Source organism: Delphinapterus leucas, chromosome 11, assembly GCF_059928025.1.
Source record: "Delphinapterus leucas isolate spDelLeu-1000000601 "Yukka" chromosome 11, BTC_Dleu_Yukka2, whole genome shotgun sequence".
Lineage (NCBI taxonomy): Eukaryota > Metazoa > Chordata > Mammalia > Artiodactyla > Monodontidae > Delphinapterus > Delphinapterus leucas.
The window spans coordinates 63,684,162-63,702,537 of record NC_143139.1 but is presented as its reverse complement, the minus strand read 5'-3'; the positions used below and the strand labels follow the sequence as shown (position 1 = coordinate 63,702,537).

At 41.3% G+C, this 18,376-nt stretch overlaps 1 protein-coding gene across 15 annotated transcripts in view; it reads left to right on the top strand.

Moving 5' to 3' along the window:
* PAWR (pro-apoptotic WT1 regulator) overlaps positions 1 to 18,376 on the top strand; it is a 209,221-nt gene that overhangs the window by 136,158 nt on the left and 54,687 nt on the right. The gene's annotated exons all lie outside the window — the stretch shown is intronic.

Sequence of the window (18,376 nt, the reverse complement as noted above, 5' to 3'; positions counted from 1 at the left end):
GTAAGAAAGACCACAAGTGTCTGTTTATCAGTTGACAGGCGAGGGGAAAAAACTCATCAGGTTTCGTTTGAAGATCTCAGGGTGTGGAAATTAGACTTTTAGATCTTAATCTAGTGAGAATGAAAGACAAACTACCTCTAGTGTCTGCTCATGACAAGTCATTTCTCTGCTCTGGATACGAACCTTATCCACAGTGGTCTGAAATATTCCTTTCAAAGAGATAAGTTGTTTGTTTTCCAAACGACGGCACCTCACAGGCGTGCTCATTCTCGCCAGACGCTAGCATGTGGTACGTGGAAAAGAAGATCCTTTTTTCGGTGGTACTCAGTTAGTTGGCAAATATTTATTGATGCACGCTTTGTGCCAGGAAATGTTCTAGTCCATGTGGGTAGAGCAGAGAACTTAAACAGATGAGTCCCTGACCTTAAGGAGCTTCCAACTTTAGTGAAAGGAGACAGATAATAAAATCTAACCTTGAAAGAATAAAATAGGGTCATGGGTTAGAGAGTGGCTTAAATTGGTCAGGAAAGATGTCGATTGGTCAAAGATGTCAAATTGGTCATGACATCTGAACTGAGGTCTGAATGTTGGGAAGAAAGCAGCCATTTGACAATTTTGAGGGAGTAGGGGCTGAGCTCAGCATGTTGGGTAGAAACGAGGCCAGTGGATTGGGACGTGATGAACGAGGGAGAAGGGAGGATGAGATGGGAGAGGGAGGCAGGGGCTGGGTATGAAAAGCTTTAGAGGCCACGGTGAGAAGTTTGGAGTTTACTCACGGTGCAGTGAGAAGTCATTGAGTGTTTGATGCAGGAAAGGGATGTGGGCTGATGTAATTAGAATAGACAGTTTGGCTGCTGTGGAGAGGATGGACAAACGGGACAAGTGTGGTGGAGATGGAGACCTGTTAGTGGGCTTACACTCGGATGGTAGCGGTGGGGGGAGGGAAGATGGTCAGTTTAGAGTTATTTATGTATTATAGTCAGAGCTATCAGGGCTTATAGACGGACTGGCTGTAGAGTGTCAGAGAGAAGAATCACAGGCGGCTGCTAAGTTTTTGACCTGCGCAGTGAGTAAGTGGTAGTGCTGTTGGCTAAGGCTTCTGGTGGTGTTGGGGAAGAGGGGGATTTGACAGAGAAATGATTCTCTACAGAGTTCTTTTCAGATCTGTGTAAAAGAATTAGTCATTTTGTGCCAAGCTACTCCATTGATGTAATGAGAGAGCTGCATTAATACTTCTAGCCTATAGGGGGCGCTTTTAAGTGTTAGGTTGTTTCCTAGTACTCAGTGGCTTACGATGTATGGCCTGGGTGAAGCATCAATACCAGTAACATGTGATTTCTGTCGTTAGGTTTTTCCCCCCAGTCTAAAATGGTACTAAGGAAGTGAGTTGGAACTCTAATTAATTCTCTAGGCAATAGAGGACTACGTTACAAGTTTATTTTCAATCAAATGGTTTGCTTATTGGCTCCAGGGGCTTTTGGAATGTTAAGTGAGTGATAAAAGTTAGCCTTGAGGATAAGACAATAAATACAAGTAAATTCCTCACATTCTTGGGGCCAAAAACTCCCACTGAAAAGAGCAACCAGAACTAAAATGCCTGGTTTTGTTGGGCTATCAGATAGAGATAATAGATAGATAGATAATCTTTTTTTACTGTGCATATTTCCTGTGGGGGGGAAAATATACATATATAATATGTCTATATTCACAGGAAAAAAATTTATCTATCTATCTGTCTCCTCCCCTGCCCCCTTCCTGTGAATATGAGATAGCAGAAACAGTCACAATTTTGAATCAAAACAACTGAACAGAATCTTGTAAGAATGTCTCATTCTTCCACTTGTTTCTTCTTTCACTTTTTCAGTTTTTCCGTCAGTCAACAAGCATCTACTGTATTCTAAGGATTCTCTTAGCCTCTGTGGATACAAAGACATAGTCTATTGTTACTTACTATCAGTTACTATGCACGCTTGATGGATCCAAGATGGAGAATTTTGTTCCAGATCCTGAAAGTGGGGTAGACAGCATATTAAGGGGGTTATCTTGAAGGCAGTGGGAACCACTGAAGGCTTCTACATGTGGGAGAGACTTGATCTAGCTTTGCAGATTAGAAAGATTGCTATAGCGACAGTACAAAGATGAAAAGTAAATGAGTAGGTGTACCCATCAACTGCCCCCAGATCTTTGCCCTCCCTCCCAGGTCACTCCATGTATATCGGCTTGTGACTTTCCACCATTAATTAGTGTATTCTGTGCCTCTTAGGAAAGACAGATTCAAAATATGTGCCTACTTGAAATTCTCTGCTTTCAAAGGAGCTTACTGCATTTCAGTGGTTCCCGTGGTGTCAATAAATGCATCAGTAGAGTTAAATCCAATATAATAACCAGCAGTGGTTTGAAACACTCTTTTGAAATGTCCTGGGGCTGGAATACATAATGAATCATTATTATGAAGTGGTAGGTCCCTGGGGAGTATGACCTTTGGACCAGCCAGAGATGGGATGAAAGGCATTTCTGGTTACTGTGGCTGTGTGAGGAGACAGCACCTGTAATAATCCAGCCACATCTCAGCGTCCGCGACAGGGGACAGAGCTGCTGCCTCTCCTATGTATACTGTACATTCCCAGTTCTTAGTTACTATGCTGTGTATCATCTAAACCCTACTGAGTTTTCCTCTTTGGCTCTAATGAACATTTTTCTCCAAAAGTTGTTGACCACTGTCCCTCCCACAGAGTTGTTAACAAATCTTACAAGTTCAAGGCCAGGAATGACAAACCATTTTTCAAGCAGAGCTGAAAAAAATATTAGAGTCAAGTGACCATGAGTTCGCAATATTTTTGTTTTTGTTAACCTTCAAAACATCATGACACGCTTGCAGGCTATTGGGATACTAGAGGACTAAGATCTTAGCTTTTGGAAGCTGGGAGGTAAGCTTTAGTATTGAAGGGATCTGTTCAGATTTCAGGTCTGGAAAAATCTAGAGAATTCAGAGAGACCTCACCAAGAGAATTTTAAAAAATTAGGCCGGGGGCTTCCCTGGTGGCGCAGTGGTTGAGAGTCCGCCTGCCGATGCAGGGGACACGGGTTCGTGCCCCGGTCCGGGAAGATCCCACATGCCGCGGAGCAGCTGGGCCCGTGAGCCATGGCCGCTGAGCCTGCGCGTCCGGAGCCTGTGCTCCGCAACGGGAGAGGCCACAGCAGTGAGAGGCCCGCGTACCGCAAAAAAAAAAAAAAAAAAAAAAAAAACTGCTGAAGGTAAAAATAGAGTGGGAAGAGTATGACTTTGAGTAACAGAGGACATGATGGCTTGTGAAGGACAGTTTTCTTTGGGAGGCGAGCATGATGAGTGGAAGAAGAGGCAATGGTTGAGGCAGGTCTCTTTTGATTCTTTTTCAACATCTCTGTGAGGTAGGTTTTTAGACTCCCACAGTATATACTACTTCCATTTGCAAAACTAATCGAATTCGAAGTGAGGTGAGTGATTCAGCTTAGAAGCGTGCGCTTAATAGATGTGCTGTAGTCCCAGGAAGAACACAAGCTTTCCAGCTAGATCTGCTTTGGAATCCTGACTAGGCTGCTTGGTGGATTTGTGTGCTCTTGTTTAAGTTACTTCATTTTCTCATCTGTACAATTGACCTAGGGAAGCCGGGGCTGTTACTGAAAGACTAAGTGAGTGACTGTATGGGAAACACCAACACACATTAGCTTTTCACTAAATGGAAACTATTATGATGACAAAGTTACAGAAGAAGGTTGTAAAATCTTTATTTTCTGAAGATATTGAAAAACCAGACAGATGTTCATGAAATTGTAATATTAAGTGTGGTCCTGGAAGAGAGGATTTGAAAACCTTCCGTACACTCCCAACAAATACATCTTTTTTTGTTTTATTTCCTCAATGCAAAATAATGTGGTGTTGATATGATGATTCAAAATATTTACTAGTATATAAAGTAAAACTGTACTGCCTCTAATTCTATGCCCCGAGGTGATCACCATGAACAGTTTGACCTATAGCCTTTCATATCTTTCCCTGGTTACATGAAGAAAAAAAAAATAAACATACAGATATACATATACACTTTTTTTAAAAATAAAATGGAATTATATTCTGCACATATTTCTGCAACTTTTTTTTTTAGATAACAATGTATTATGGACATCTTTCTATGACAATTCATGGAGTTCTATCTAGTTTTTATTTTATTTTTGTTTAAATAGCTGTATAATATTCCCTAGTGTGGTTACGTCGTTATTTGTTCAATCAATCTCCTGCTGTTTGACTTTTGGATTGTTTGGTTTTTTTGTCATAACAAAGGATGCTGCAACGCACAACCTTGTATGTCTTATTTCTGTAGGATATATTGCTAGAAATATGCATGGCTGTGCCAATTCATATTTGATATTGTAGGTTAGTTTTCAGAAGACTTGACTAGTTTCAGGTTAGAATTTATTTTAACTGAGTTTAAACCAGTATGTATGGCTTACATTACTGAAAAACAGCTTAAAAGAAATGGCCTATTGACCAATGAGTTCAATGGGACATCAAGTGAATAAAGTTGGAAGTAGATGTTTATTTCTCTTGGACTCTGGCAGTTATAGGATTGTCTTCTTCCCAGAACTTGTTTCAGTAACTCTGATCCCCTGGGAACAAAATCGCATCTTTGGGAGCTTTGGGATTTGCTGAAGAGGAATGTCCTTAGATGTTTTATGGCGATACTGGTGGCTCAAGTTAGATCATTAGTACCTTTTTGTCAACAGTGTCAAAGAAGTGGGGGAGATGCAGGTTGAACTTTGTTCATATCCCAGAGGAGACTGTCAAGATAACCATGGCAATTTTCTCTTGTACTTTTAAGAGTGAAATCAGTTTGGAGAAAGTTGGTATCTTACTTTTGGTATCTTACTTTAGTGGGAGAAATGCAGCATGCTGAGTTATCCAACTCATATACCTGCCACCTATTTTAGCAAAATGGAATCTGAGAGCATGTGTCATTTGCATTGTTTGGAGCGAGAGGAAAACTGGTTGTACTGTAGCTGGGGGATTTTTCTCTTTCTTTGCCCTCCAAACTCCCTTATCTCCTTCTATTTCAAACACTTTCACTGCCAAAAGCCTAATCCACATCTGCACAAAGAGAAACTACTACACTGATAGCACGGGGAAAAGCACTGGGGCCCTTGGCATTCTCCCCTGGTTAAAAGCACTTCTATTAACGTTTGTTGATTTGTCTCCGAGAAAGAGTCTTATTTTCTCTCTGGTGGCTGTAGAAGAGGAAATTAATTTCTAGTTTTGAATTCATTTTCTTCTTTATGTGAATGTTAAAGCTTTTATCAAAAATAATGCATGCACATGGTTTAAAAATAAAATAGTGCAAAAAGACTTATAATGAAAAATAGTTTACCCACTCCTTCCCACCTCAGTTCTGGTCACATTTTTAACTTCTGTTTCTTCTGATGACTACCTCCATCCCTCTAAATAGAATTCTTACACTGCTACTTTTCTTTTGTTAAGAAATCAATTATATACATACATATATATCATAGATATATACATATATATAATCTTCTGCTATTATACTTGAGAATTTACTCTTTTTTCCTTCCTCCACATTTAAATCATCATTTTTAGTTCTGCAGTGAGTTATCGTATTTAGGTTGTTTTCACTTGTAGAAAGAGAAAATCAATTCCAAATATTTAAGCAGTAAGGAAAATGTATTTTCCCACAATAAGATGTTCCAAGATAGGTTAACTATAAGGTTAATCAATTCAGATAATGTCTAAAACAATATGAGAGGCCGTTTCTTCCTTTATATCTTTCCCAGAAGCTCAGTGCCGATTTTTGCCTCCTGTCTCTTTGGCTAGAACCAGCCACATACTCAGCACTAATGACTGACAAGGGGTGTGCAGTTATCATGATTTAGATCAATCATGATTTACCCTTGATTGTTCCTGAGCACATGATTCCAAAGAATAACGTGGGCACATGAATAGAACCTGGGCTCTGCTAACAAACAAAATGCAGGGGGAAAGGGAGAGAAGGGGAGGTGGCAATAGGTCAGGCACCAGTAATGTCCACTCTAATTACCTTGGTAACGTTAACGCATTTATACCTTTATTTGCTCCTCCATAGATTCCAAATCCTTCCCCTCAGCAATCTTCCCTCCCTTTCATTTATTTATTTATTTATTTATTTATTTATGGCTGTGTTGGGTCTTCGTTGCTGCGCGCGGGCTTTTTCTAGTTGCGGCGAGCGGGGGCTACTCTTCGTTGCGGTGCGCGGGCTTCTCATTGCGGTGGCTTCTCTTGTTGCGGAGCATGGGTCTAGGCGCGTGGGCTCCTGTAGTTGTGGCGCGTGGGCTCAGTGGTCGTGGCTCGCGGGCTCTAGAGCGCAGGCTCAGTATTGTGGCTCACAGGCTCAGTAGATGTGGCTCGCGGGCTCTAGAGCGCAGGCTCAGTAGTTGTGGCGCACGGGCTTAGTTGCTCTGCGGCATGTGGGATCTTCCCGGACCAGGGCTCGAATCCATGTCCCCTGCATTGGCAGGTGGATTCTTAACCACTGCGCTACTAGGGAAGCCCCTTCCCTCCCTTTCACTTGCCAGCATTTGTCATTGTACATTTACATCATTTTCTACCATTCACATTCTGCTCTGTACATTTTTTAAGTTTTTCAAGTTTTATGCATAGATTAACTTGCTAAAAATCAATAATCAGTGTTTGCATTATTATGGTATATAATTCTTTTTCAAAATCAAAATTCTGTCTTCTACAGCTGCTACTGTGCCTGGTGCATAACAGACACTTGTATTTGCTGAATGAATGAATGTGCCAAGTTATTTACAAATGGATTCTACCTGTAATGTCAAGTCCAATAGGGAGGAGAGAGGGAGGGGGAAGGGTGAGGAAAGGGATGTAGGAACACGCCTACATTTGGGAACCCAACCTTCTCTTATTGGGTTCTGATAATGAAGGTAGTTAAAGCTACTATAGAAACAAAACCTTTGGCCTGGGGGAAATCTCAGCTTGCATATGTAAATTGCAATACTCTATGATTCCTTTTTTCTCTGAGAATTGGAAGAATCTTTCTTCCAAAGACAGTGATAGGGCATGTGTTACTGCCAGCTGGGGGGACTTTGTCCAGTTCTGGACTGGTGCCTCTGTGTGCAAAATAATTTCCTTTCCTCAGGGCTGGAGAACGTACAGCTCTCACACAGGAGAACATACAGGCTTTCAATTAGTATTTACCTCAACAGGCTAGCTCCCTGTGATAAATGACCCACGGGGAAAGACAAATGAAGCCCGGCACTGGGCAAGCTGTTCTCTGAGAATAACTCTGCTCTCCGGGTATTGTCAATGAGAATTCCTGGTGAGGGGCAATGGATTGTGTCCCAGGGAGTAAAAACACACAGGAGTGAGTATTGCTGTGAGGACTGTGGGTGAAGTGGCTCTAAGGAGGAGTCAATAACTGATGGATGGAGACTTAGAAATGTGAGATTTTATATAGGAAATCTTTGTAGCTCTGATTAGAATCAGAATATGGATTCTGCTCAGAAGGCACCTCTGAAATACTTGCCACTCCATTTCACTATTCATGCAATTCACATGATTTAGCATATCGGTGGGCAGAAACCCTGATTACAATGACGTTAATTAGAATGTCTGTACTCACACCTAGTGGAACATTTCCCTGGCTTTGCATCTCAAGTAGTGAACGGAAGAGGGAATTTTAACGATGCCCTATTAAGGCAGCTAAACAGTACAACAAATAGTTCTCACTTCCTCAGCTGGCATCGTTAAGAAAATAATTTGTTCTAGTAGAATTCTAGTTCCTTAACAATTGAGGGTTATTGTTGGTTCTCAAAGGACCAATGATTCAGATACCTTTTTGGATGGGTGTAGGGGAAAAGGTAGAAAAGGTTTCTTTGTTTGCACGGAGGAGAGGAATAATTTTATTTCTCTCATTGACATTTTTTTTCTTATGACAATTATTTTGGAATACTTTTCTCCCACCACGGGCCAACTTAGGGTAACTGTGGAAATTGAGTTACAGAGAAGTGGTAAGCCAAAATTCCTGCATCATTAAATTTAGTATCGGATAATAATATGGGTTCTGCTGGCGAGTAGCCATATTTAAGCAGCCTGCTCCTATTTCAAACCAAAAAAATTTGGCCCTGTTTGGACTGACCCTTGAGATTCAGGGCTGTTAAATCTGGGTCTCGGAACCTCTCTGAAATGGACACACCTCTTCCCTGCCCTGCCTTTCGCTTCTACCCTAGGATGAGCCCATATTAACCCCTGGATTACTAACTCCAACCTGGGCCAGTCTTCTTGCCTTTCCTGAACTCCAGACCTGAGTCTGTGGGTGGGCTGCTCGCTGGAATCTGATTGGACTTAGTGGTGGAGCAGCAGGGCTGGGGTGAACGCTATGATTCACCCCATGTCAGGTTCTTTTCAATATCAGATTTTTCACTCGGAGTAGCTGTCTCCTTTCTCTTTGTACCTGTTTCTTTGTTCACCTTTTCCTCCTTTTTGTTGGTAGCCCATGCCCTCCACTGTCAGGCCTCACATCAAAGAGCTCCATCGCATGATGGTGAGGGCTGCATCTTCCTGAAACAAGTGGCCGAGGCTGGCAGGAGAGCTGGAGATTTTGCTCATCTGACATGGATGGGTTTGAAAGTAGTTTCTCTTGCTCTAATTTCTGGCTTAATCTCCTCTCCTCTTAGGACCCATCTGGGGTTTTAACCTCTTATGCCTTCTGGTTTACTTTTTCAGTCTTTCTTCCTCCACTGGCTTCTTCCTTTAGACCCACAGATGTGTTTAGATTTCCTTATAATTAGCCAAACCATATTTATTTCTGTATATATCTATGTATTTATCTGTATCTCTATCTGCATTTTCTCAGCCTGAGACTCCACCGAGCTATGGCCAGAATTCTTGAGTTGAGTCAATATTTCATTACCCATGTACCCTTAGACCCTTTTAAATCTGTCTTCTCCCCACAATATTTATCTGAAGTGGCTTCCTTCAAGGTTGCTGGCCACTTTTTATATTTAAAATTTTTTATTACAGAAAATGTCAAACATATATAAAGGTAGAGATAAGGTTATTCTCTTTGAATGCCTGGTGATTTCCTTTCTATGATACTTTCTTTTATAATCAGCACTCTCACGCCTATCCCATTCCCACTGTAGGCCAATTAATATAAGTTAAGGTAACTAATGAAGTTGAACTCTATGTCTTTCACAGAATGGTACTGAAAAAAATATAACCACCATATATCACACCTAACAAAATTAACAATTCTTTGATATCATCTAATTCCCAGGTACCTATTTTTTTCTGAAACTAATTTATCTTTTAATTGCCAAAGCCAATGACCTTTTGTCCTTATTCCTTTGATTTAACAGTCACAGCAGACCATTTTAGTGTGGTAATATTAAACTCTGGGTATAATAATCTCCTTACCTCAACTCCCACTGTCATCATTTTTCCTTTTCTCAAGTGAGGATTGAGAGAATAGCCTAGATAGTCTCTTAGACTCCTTCCAATTCAGCTGTACATCTCAGAGTCTGCAACATTTCCTCAAGGAAGCCTTCCCCAGCTGCCTCACCTCACCTCACCAGGTCCAATTCCAAAGCAAATGTTCCTTGAAAAAAAAAAAAAGTATATATATATACATATACACACACACACATACACATCTTCCTTGGAGAGAGAGCTGCATCTATATATATCTATGTATATCTATATCACCATCATTTCTACAGATTCCTGAATTTGTTATTTGTTTAATTGTCTGTCACTCCTGGACAAATGGCCTCATAGTCATTCTCGTATGCCTAATGCCTAGTTAAATAGTACTGAACTCAACTATCTAATTAATTCTTTTTTAAAAATAAATTTTTTTATTTATGTATATTTATTTTTGGCTGTGTTGGGTCCTCGTTTCTGTGCCAGGGCTTTCTCTAGTTGCGGCGAGCGGGGGCCACTCTTTATTGCGGTGCGTGGGCCTCTCACTATTGTGGCCTCTCTTGCTGCGGAGCACAGGCTGCAGATGCGCAGGCTCAGTAGTTGTGGCTCACGGGCACAGTTGCTCCACGTCATGTGGGCTCTTCCCAGACCAGGGCTCGAGCCCGTGTCCCCTGCATTGGCAGGCAGATTCTTAACCACTGCACCACCAGGGAAGCCCTCTAATTAATTCTTAATATTAACATTACTATTACTGATATGTAACAGTTATTGATCACTTACTGTATGTTAGGTTGTATGCTAAGTGCTATACATGCTTTATTTCATTTGATCCTGATAGCTCTTTGAATAAAGCCCCATTACCATTATTATTACTTTACAGATGAAGAAGCTGAGGCTTAGTGAGGTCACTGGGATCAAGGTAGGAGAAAGGGTGCGACAGGGACATTGTATGGCGTAAAGGTTTGAGTCCCAGGTCTGCTGCTCCTTGACTGTGAGATTATGGGCGAGGTTTGCTAAAAAAGGCAGGCCTCTGCTTCTCCACTGGCAGCATGAGCATTGTGACAAATCTTTGCCTTACAGAATGGTGAGGACTAATGGGATGATGCATTTGAAGCCACTTGAAAACTGTTAGGTTTGTGAGAAAATCGTGCATGACCTTTCAACTATAATTTACTGCTCTCATTTGGGAATAACTACCTTCTATTCTTTCTCCCTAGTCATGTAATGCAGAGTTGTAATCATAGCATGCATTCAATTTCATGGCCTACTTGTCCAGTTATGGACATCATTATGTTGCTATATATTTTTTCTTTTTACTGTGAAGTGTATCACACACACAGAAGTGTGTATAAAATGCATATGCACATTTTAAGTAATAATTATAAAATGAAAAGTTGTAATACATGAAGTAGATTAAAACATTACCAACACTTTAGAAATGGCTCTGGGTCCCTCTCTGATTGTACCTACTTTTAAACCTTCTAGAGGAGCCACTATACTAGCTCTGTGTTCATTGTGGTGTTTCTCTTTATAGATTTATCACCTATGTGTATATCCTTCAACAACATAAGCACAAACCTAGCTGTGTAAGGAAAAGGCAATATTACCACCGATGAAACATGGAAAATATAACTTGCACAGAGTCACTGGGTCATGGCCTGGCCTCAACTTTCCTGAAAGTTTTTAGGAGCCCCTTTTTGGGAAGTTGGGGGGCACAGTCAGGAGTGAATCCTGGGACGCAGGGCTTACCACAGTTGGGGCATCTGGCAGGAGTGTAGATGGGCCAGGTACTGGATATCTAGCAGGAATAGGATGAAGGGAAGAGACTGCTTTGTATTTTCCACTTTTAAGCTTGCTATGGCCTAGTTCAAATTTTCAGGAATAGATCAAAGCAAAACATTTCTCTAGAAAGAGTTGAGTACTCCCAGCTGATCCAAGAGTCAAGGTGTGCAGCAGAGAAGAGAATCATCAAGGCATGGTTCAAATAAGCCAAGTGTGTATGAGAATCTGGGTCAGGCTTTATCTGGGCTTTTAATCCTCAGATTAAAATGATGGCAAAAAGGCAGGAGGATCTTGCTAATGGTAATTCTCAGCGTGTCAGTTTTTTGAATAACACTGTTCTGGTTGCTCTTCTATACTTGTTCTGTAACTACCTTCTTGGGATCTTCCTTCACATTCCTCCTGGAGATTCCATATGCTTTCCTTTACGTTGGACCTCCCTCCTGTTTCCTTAGACCCCATGTTTTTCTCTTTGTTGGTTTACGTCTTCATTTTGGTGGAGCTCATTAGTCAGTTTTACTCAATAATGGGTTAGTGGGAGATAGATTTTTTTTTTTGAGACCATGAGTGTCTAAAAATGCCTATGTTCCATCTTCCCACTTGTTTGATAGTTTGATTGGGTATAGAATTCTAGACTGGCTGTCATTTGAAGCCATTTCTCCATTGTCTTCTAGCCTCCAGGGTAGCTGCTGAGATGTCCAGAGTGATATGGATTTCTTCTTCTCCTTCCCCATCCTCTTCCTCCTCCTTCTTCTCTCCCTTCCCCTCTCCATCTCTCTCTCTCTCTGAAAACTTATAGAATCTTTTCTTTGCTCCAGTGTTTTGAGATGTTACAATAATGTCCATCATTCTAGGTTATTTTCATCCACTGTCCTTGGCAGTCAGTGGACCCTTTCGATCTGGTATCTCAGTTTTGGGGAATGTCCCTTAATTATTTTGTTGATAATTTTGTCCTGTTTATTTCTCTGTTTCTGGAACTTGTACTACTTAGGCATTGGATTTCCTGGATTGACTCTCTTATTTTTCTTATCTCTTTCTCTTCTTTCCTATATCTTTGTCTTTTTTATGTATGAGTGTGCCACCTCTGGGAAATTTCCTCAACCCTTCTATTTTTTATTTTTAACTTTTGTGATCACATTTCCAACTTATGAAAGCATTTTTTCTTGTTCTCTGAAAATCCCTTTTGAAAAATAGCATTCTGTTTTTGTTTTATGAATGCAATATCTTATCTGATTAATAACAAACTGTTTATATGTTTTCTCTTTTTGCATCTTCTCTATTTCTACTAAGTGCTTTTTCTCTTAATTTTGTGCTTGGGGTCTCTATATTCCACACAGGATTGAGCATATTTTCATGTGGTTAAAGGCATTTGTATTTCCTGTTCTTATTACTATCTTTCCATATCCAATGTTTTAAGATTGGCAATCATTAGTATTGGAATGCAACACTCTTGGTGGAATATAAATTTATAACACCTTTTTTGGAGAGCAAGTAGGCAGTATCTCTCAAAATTCTGAAATGTACGTACACTTTGATCAAGAACTTAGCATCAGAGAAATGCAAATTAAAGCTACATTGAGAGGTTTCTGTATGAGAAGAAATGAAGGGACAAGATTTACTTTGTTCCCTTAACTGGAAAACTGGACAAGATATACAAAACAATAATTTTCCAACATTGGATCATAGGCAGCAAGAGATATATTCCTGAGAGAAGGAAAACAAACACACAGAACTTGGTGTGACTGTACCAGCTTACTGCCCGGAGGCAGTTTCCAGGTCACAGCACAGGAAGAAGGAAACTGGCAGTCCCAGTTAATTGTGGAGACAGAGATTGGAGTCTGGGGAGGCCAAGATGGCAACAATTTGTGGGTCAGAGTACCCTAGAGAATGGAGCTGCAGTGCGGGCAGAAAGGAGGGAGACAGGGAGGGAGTGAGGGAGGGAGCAGCAGTGGGTCCTTCTGAGACTTTGGCCCAGTACTGAGTGTGAGAGGGGAACTCTCTGAGACCAGAAAAAACAACCATCAAAAAGAAGTAGGAGGAACAATTACTGGGATTCAGACAGGCTGGGAATAGCTCATGTTCCCACAAGCCGTAGTGGAAAGACCTCATTATATACACATTGGGTAGAAACCTCCAAAGAATATTATCTTAGTACTGGAACTAAATTAACCCTTGACTAATGACTGCTTGGATACACCCTAACAAAGCTTAAAAGTAAGTCTTGAAAGCATTCAGCTTATTCCAGTAACTTATCTGTGTGCCAGGAAAATATCCAACCTCATTGAAAGGAATACAACAGACTGCAGAGATGACAGAACCGGCAGAAAAGAATGTTAAAACATCTATATACATACACGCTGGGGCTTCCCTGGTGGCGCAGTGGTTGAGAGTCCGTTTGCCGATGCAGGGGACACGGGTTCGTGCCCAGGTCCGGGAGGATCCCACATGCCGCGGAGCCTGCGCGTCCAGAGCCTGTGCTCCGCAATGGGAGAGGCCACAACAGTGAGAGGCCCGCGTACCGCCAAAAAAAAAAAAAAAAAAAAGTAGAAGAAAACATGATGTGTTGAGGAGAGAAGTGGAACATAGATATATATTCCAAAAGGAACTTTTAAAGATGAAAAAAATACCATATCTGAAATTAAAAATAGACCAGGTAGACATAACAGCAGATGAGGCACTGGAGAAGACAAGTTCAGTATACTTTAATGCAGTAACAGAAACCATCCAAAAGAGGCACAGAGAATAAGGAGCCTAAGAAAAAACTTAAATAGAGCATCATGCTCTGTGGGACAATATTAAGTAGCCTAAACGCTACGTAATTCGACTCCTAGAGAAAAAGGGGAAGAAGAGAGAAAAATACTCAGACAGCCCTGACCATTCCCAGTTATTGGAGGAAGCTTGGAAAATTTCAGAGGGGCTTTTGGTGACCAGGACCCATGTTGGACCAGTTAGATGACACTGCTGTCTCTGGCAGGTCCAGGCACGAGACTTAGAAAATTTCAAGGAAGGTGTTCCAGAGCACAGGGATCCTTGAGTGGCAAAATGTAGGACAGGGGCCCCACTTGCCAGTCTAAGGGTGTGATTGTATCTACACTCATATTTATCCCAGGGAAGAATGCAGCAGCCCCCTTCCCTGAAATGCCCGTTTGCATCTCTGCTGCTGACGGCACGTGATGTAAGTAAGGGAAATGAACTTCTATTGTATTAAACCCATGAGATTTCAGGACATGTCTGTTATAGTAGCTATGCAGTAATTACCTGAATTAACCATCCCACCTCCTCCATGTTTTAATTACCTGTGAACTTGGATAACCTCCAGAATGGCTAGTATCACTGCAGTGGTCTTTTTTCCCCCACACTCCTTTGGGTTTCCTCCATCAATCCACTGCAGTGTGATTTTTATAGTTCAGGAATCTCACAACATTTCTAGCCTGCTGATGGCACTTTGTTCTAGTTTCTTTATATCATCGCTGACACTTTTGGGATTTGGGGCTAAGAAAGCACTAGATTTGTGTGCTTAATCCACCAACTTGAGTCAATCGTCCTCTCGTATTAATTTGCATTTTTTGATTCCTAATAAGACTGAATATTTTCCCATATGTTTGTTTCGTAATTACTTCCTAATTTGTGATTTTGCTTCTCATGTCCTTTGCTTCTTTCTTGATTGCAATATTTAGTTATTAACAACTGAGAACTACTGATTTCAAATTTATTAATTCTAAAATGTGCCCTGTGCATTCCTATTCCCTGTATTTACTTATGTTGGTCTAGATTTGAGTTATTCGCTCTTCTCTCTCCTCTGCTTGTTTAAATTGGATCCTTCACAACATTTCTGAAAGACTTCCAGTTCAGTTACAGACCCAGTCTTCAGTTATCACTCCTCCAAATTACAGGCATACCCCATTTTATCATGCTTTACGTTATTGCATTTTACAGATTCTGCGTTTTTTACACATTAAGGTTTTGTAGCAACCCTGTGTCAAGCAACCCTATTGGCACCATTTTTCTAACAGCATCTGCTCACTTCGTGTCTCTATCACATTTTGCCACTTCTTGCAATATTTAAAACCTTTTCATTATTATTATATTTGTTATGGTGATCTGTGATCAGTGATCTTTAGTGTTACTATTGTAATTGTCTTGGGGCAAAGAATTGCACCCATATAAGACAGGGAACTCAATAGATAAAGGTGTTCTAACTGCTCCACTGACTGGCTACTCCCCATCTCTTTACCTCTTCTGGGGCCTCCCTGTTCCCTGAGACATATTGATATGGAAACTAGGCCAGTTAATAACCCTACAGTGGCCTCTAAGTGTTCAAGTAAAAGGAAGAATCACGTGTCTCTCCCTTTAAATCAGAAGCTAGAAGCTTAGTGAGGAAGGCATGTCAAAAGTCAAGACAAGCCAAAATCTAGGCCACTGGTGCCCCTTAGTCAAGCTGTGAATGCAAAGGAAAACTTCTTGAAGGAAATCAAAAGTGCTACTGCAGTGAACACACAGATGATAAGAAAGAGAAACAGCCTTATTGCTGATGTGGAGAAGTCTGCATAGACGATCAAACTAGCCATAACGTTCCCTCAAGCCAAAGCCTAATCCAGAGCAAGCCCCTACTCTCTTCAGTATTATGAAAGTTGAGAAAGGTGAGGTAGGTGCAGAGAAAAGTTTGAAGCTAGCAGACGTTGTTACATGAGGTTTAGGGGAGGAATCATCTCCATAACATAGAAGTGCAGGGTAAAGCAGCAAGTGCTGATGTAGAAGCTACAGCAAGTTATTAGAAGATCTAGCTAAGATCATTAATGAAGTTGGCCACACTAAACAATAGATTTTCAATGAAGACAGTATAGCCTTCTACTGGAAGAAGATGACATCTAGGATTTTCATAGCTAGAGAGGAAAAGTCAATGCCTGGCTTCAAAGCATCCAAGGACAGGCTGACTCTCTTGTTAGGGGCTAATGCAGCTGGTGACTTGAAGTTGAAGCCAATGCTCATTTACCATGCCCCAAATCCTAGGGTCCTTAAGAATTACGCTAAATCTACTCTGCCTGGGCTCTATAAATGGAAAAACAAAGCTTGGATGACAGCACATCTGTTTACAACATGGTTTCTTGAATATTTTAAGCACACTGCTGAGGCCTACGGCTCAGAAAAAAGCTTCTTTTCAAAATGGTATGGTTCATTGATAATGCATTTGGTCACCCAAGAGCTCTGATGGAGATGTACAATGAGATTCATGTTGTTTTCATGCTGCTAGCACAACATCCATTCTGCAGCCTATGGATCAAGGAATAATTTTGACTTTCAAGTCTTATTTAAGAAATACACTATGTAAGGCTATAGCTGCCATAGACACTGATTCCACTGATGGATTTGGGCAAAGTAAATTGAAAACCTTCTGGAAAGGAGTCACTACGTACATGCCATTAAAAACATTTGTGATTCATGAGAAGAGGTCAAAATATCAACATTAACAGGAATTTGGAAGAAGGTGATCCCAACCCTCATGGAAGATGTCATTGGAGGAAGTAACTGCAGAGGTGGTATAAACAGCAAGAGAACTAGAATTAGAAGTGGAACCTGAAGAGGTGACTGAGATGCTGCAAGTTCATGATAAAACTTGAGCGGATGAGGAGATGCTTCTTAGGAATGAGCAAAGAAGGTGGTTTCTTGAGACGGAATCTGCTCCTGCTGGAGATGCTGTGAAGATTGTTGAAATGACAGCAAAGGATTTAGAATATTACATAAACTTGGTTGATAAAGCAGAGTCAGGGTTTGAGAGGATTGACTCTAATTTTGCAAGAAGTTCTCGGGGTAAAATGCTATCAAACGGCATGGATGCTACAGAGCAATGGTTCATGAAAGGAAGAGTCAATCGATGCAGCAAACTTCATGGTTGTCTTATGTAAGGAATTGCCACTGCCAGCCCAGCCTTCGGCAGCCACCACCCGCTCAGTCAGCACCATCTACATCGAGGCATACCCTCCAACATCAGAAAGATTATGACTTGCTGAAGGCTCAGACGATGATTAGCATATTTTTAGCAATAAAGTATTTTTATATCAAGGTATGTACATTGTTTTTCAAGACATAATGCTATTATTGCACACTTAATAGACTACAGTATAGTGTAAACATAACTTTTATATGTGCTGGGGAACCAAAAAATTCATGTGACTTGCTTTATTGTGATATTTGCTTTATTACGGTGCTTTGGAACTGAACCCGCGATATCTCTGAGGTATGGCTGTATTTATAATGGATAATATTTATTGTGTACTTACTCTTGCCAGAATCGATACTAAGCATTTTACGTATGTTATCATATTTCTTTTTTTTTTTTTTTGTGGTACGCGGGCCTCTCACTGTTGTGGCCTCTCTCATTGCGGAGCACAGGCTCCGGACGCGCAGGCTCAGCGGCCATGGCTCACGGGACCAGCCGCTTCGCGGCATGCGGGATCCCCCCGGACCGGGGCACGAAGCCGTGTCCCCTGCATCGGCAGGCGGACTCTCAACCACTGCGCCACCAGGGAAGCCCCATATTTAATTCTGAAAACAACCTTGTGGTAGTTACAACTATTAAATCCATTTTACAGATGAGGAAACTGAGGCATAGACAGGTTAGGTAACTTGCCTAGAGTCACAAAGGTGGAGTGAGATGGAACAGGGACTCAAGCCCATTCTCTCTGTTCACAAAGCCCTTAACCAGGACACCCTGTTTATTCCTTTGAATTCCTGTAGTTCCTTTGGCTGTGGCACTTGGGTGCAGCAACTTAGTTTATGTATCATTATTTATTTTGCTCTTATATATGTCCTAAATTTCCTATTCAGTTGTAAACTTTTTTTTTTTTATAAATTTATTTATTTATTTTTGGCTGTGTTGGGTCTTCATTTCTGTGCGAGGGCTTTCTCTAGTTGCGGCGAGCGGGGGCCACTCTTCATCGCGGTGCGCGGGCCTCTCACTATCGCGGCCTCTCTTGTTACGGAGCACAGGCTCCAGACGCGCAGGCTCAGTAGTTATGGCTCATGGGTCCAGTTGCTCCGCGGCATGTGGGATCTTCCTTGACCAGGGCTCGAACCTGTGTCCCCTGCATTGGCAGGCAGATTCTCAACCACTGTGCCACCAGGGAAGCCCCA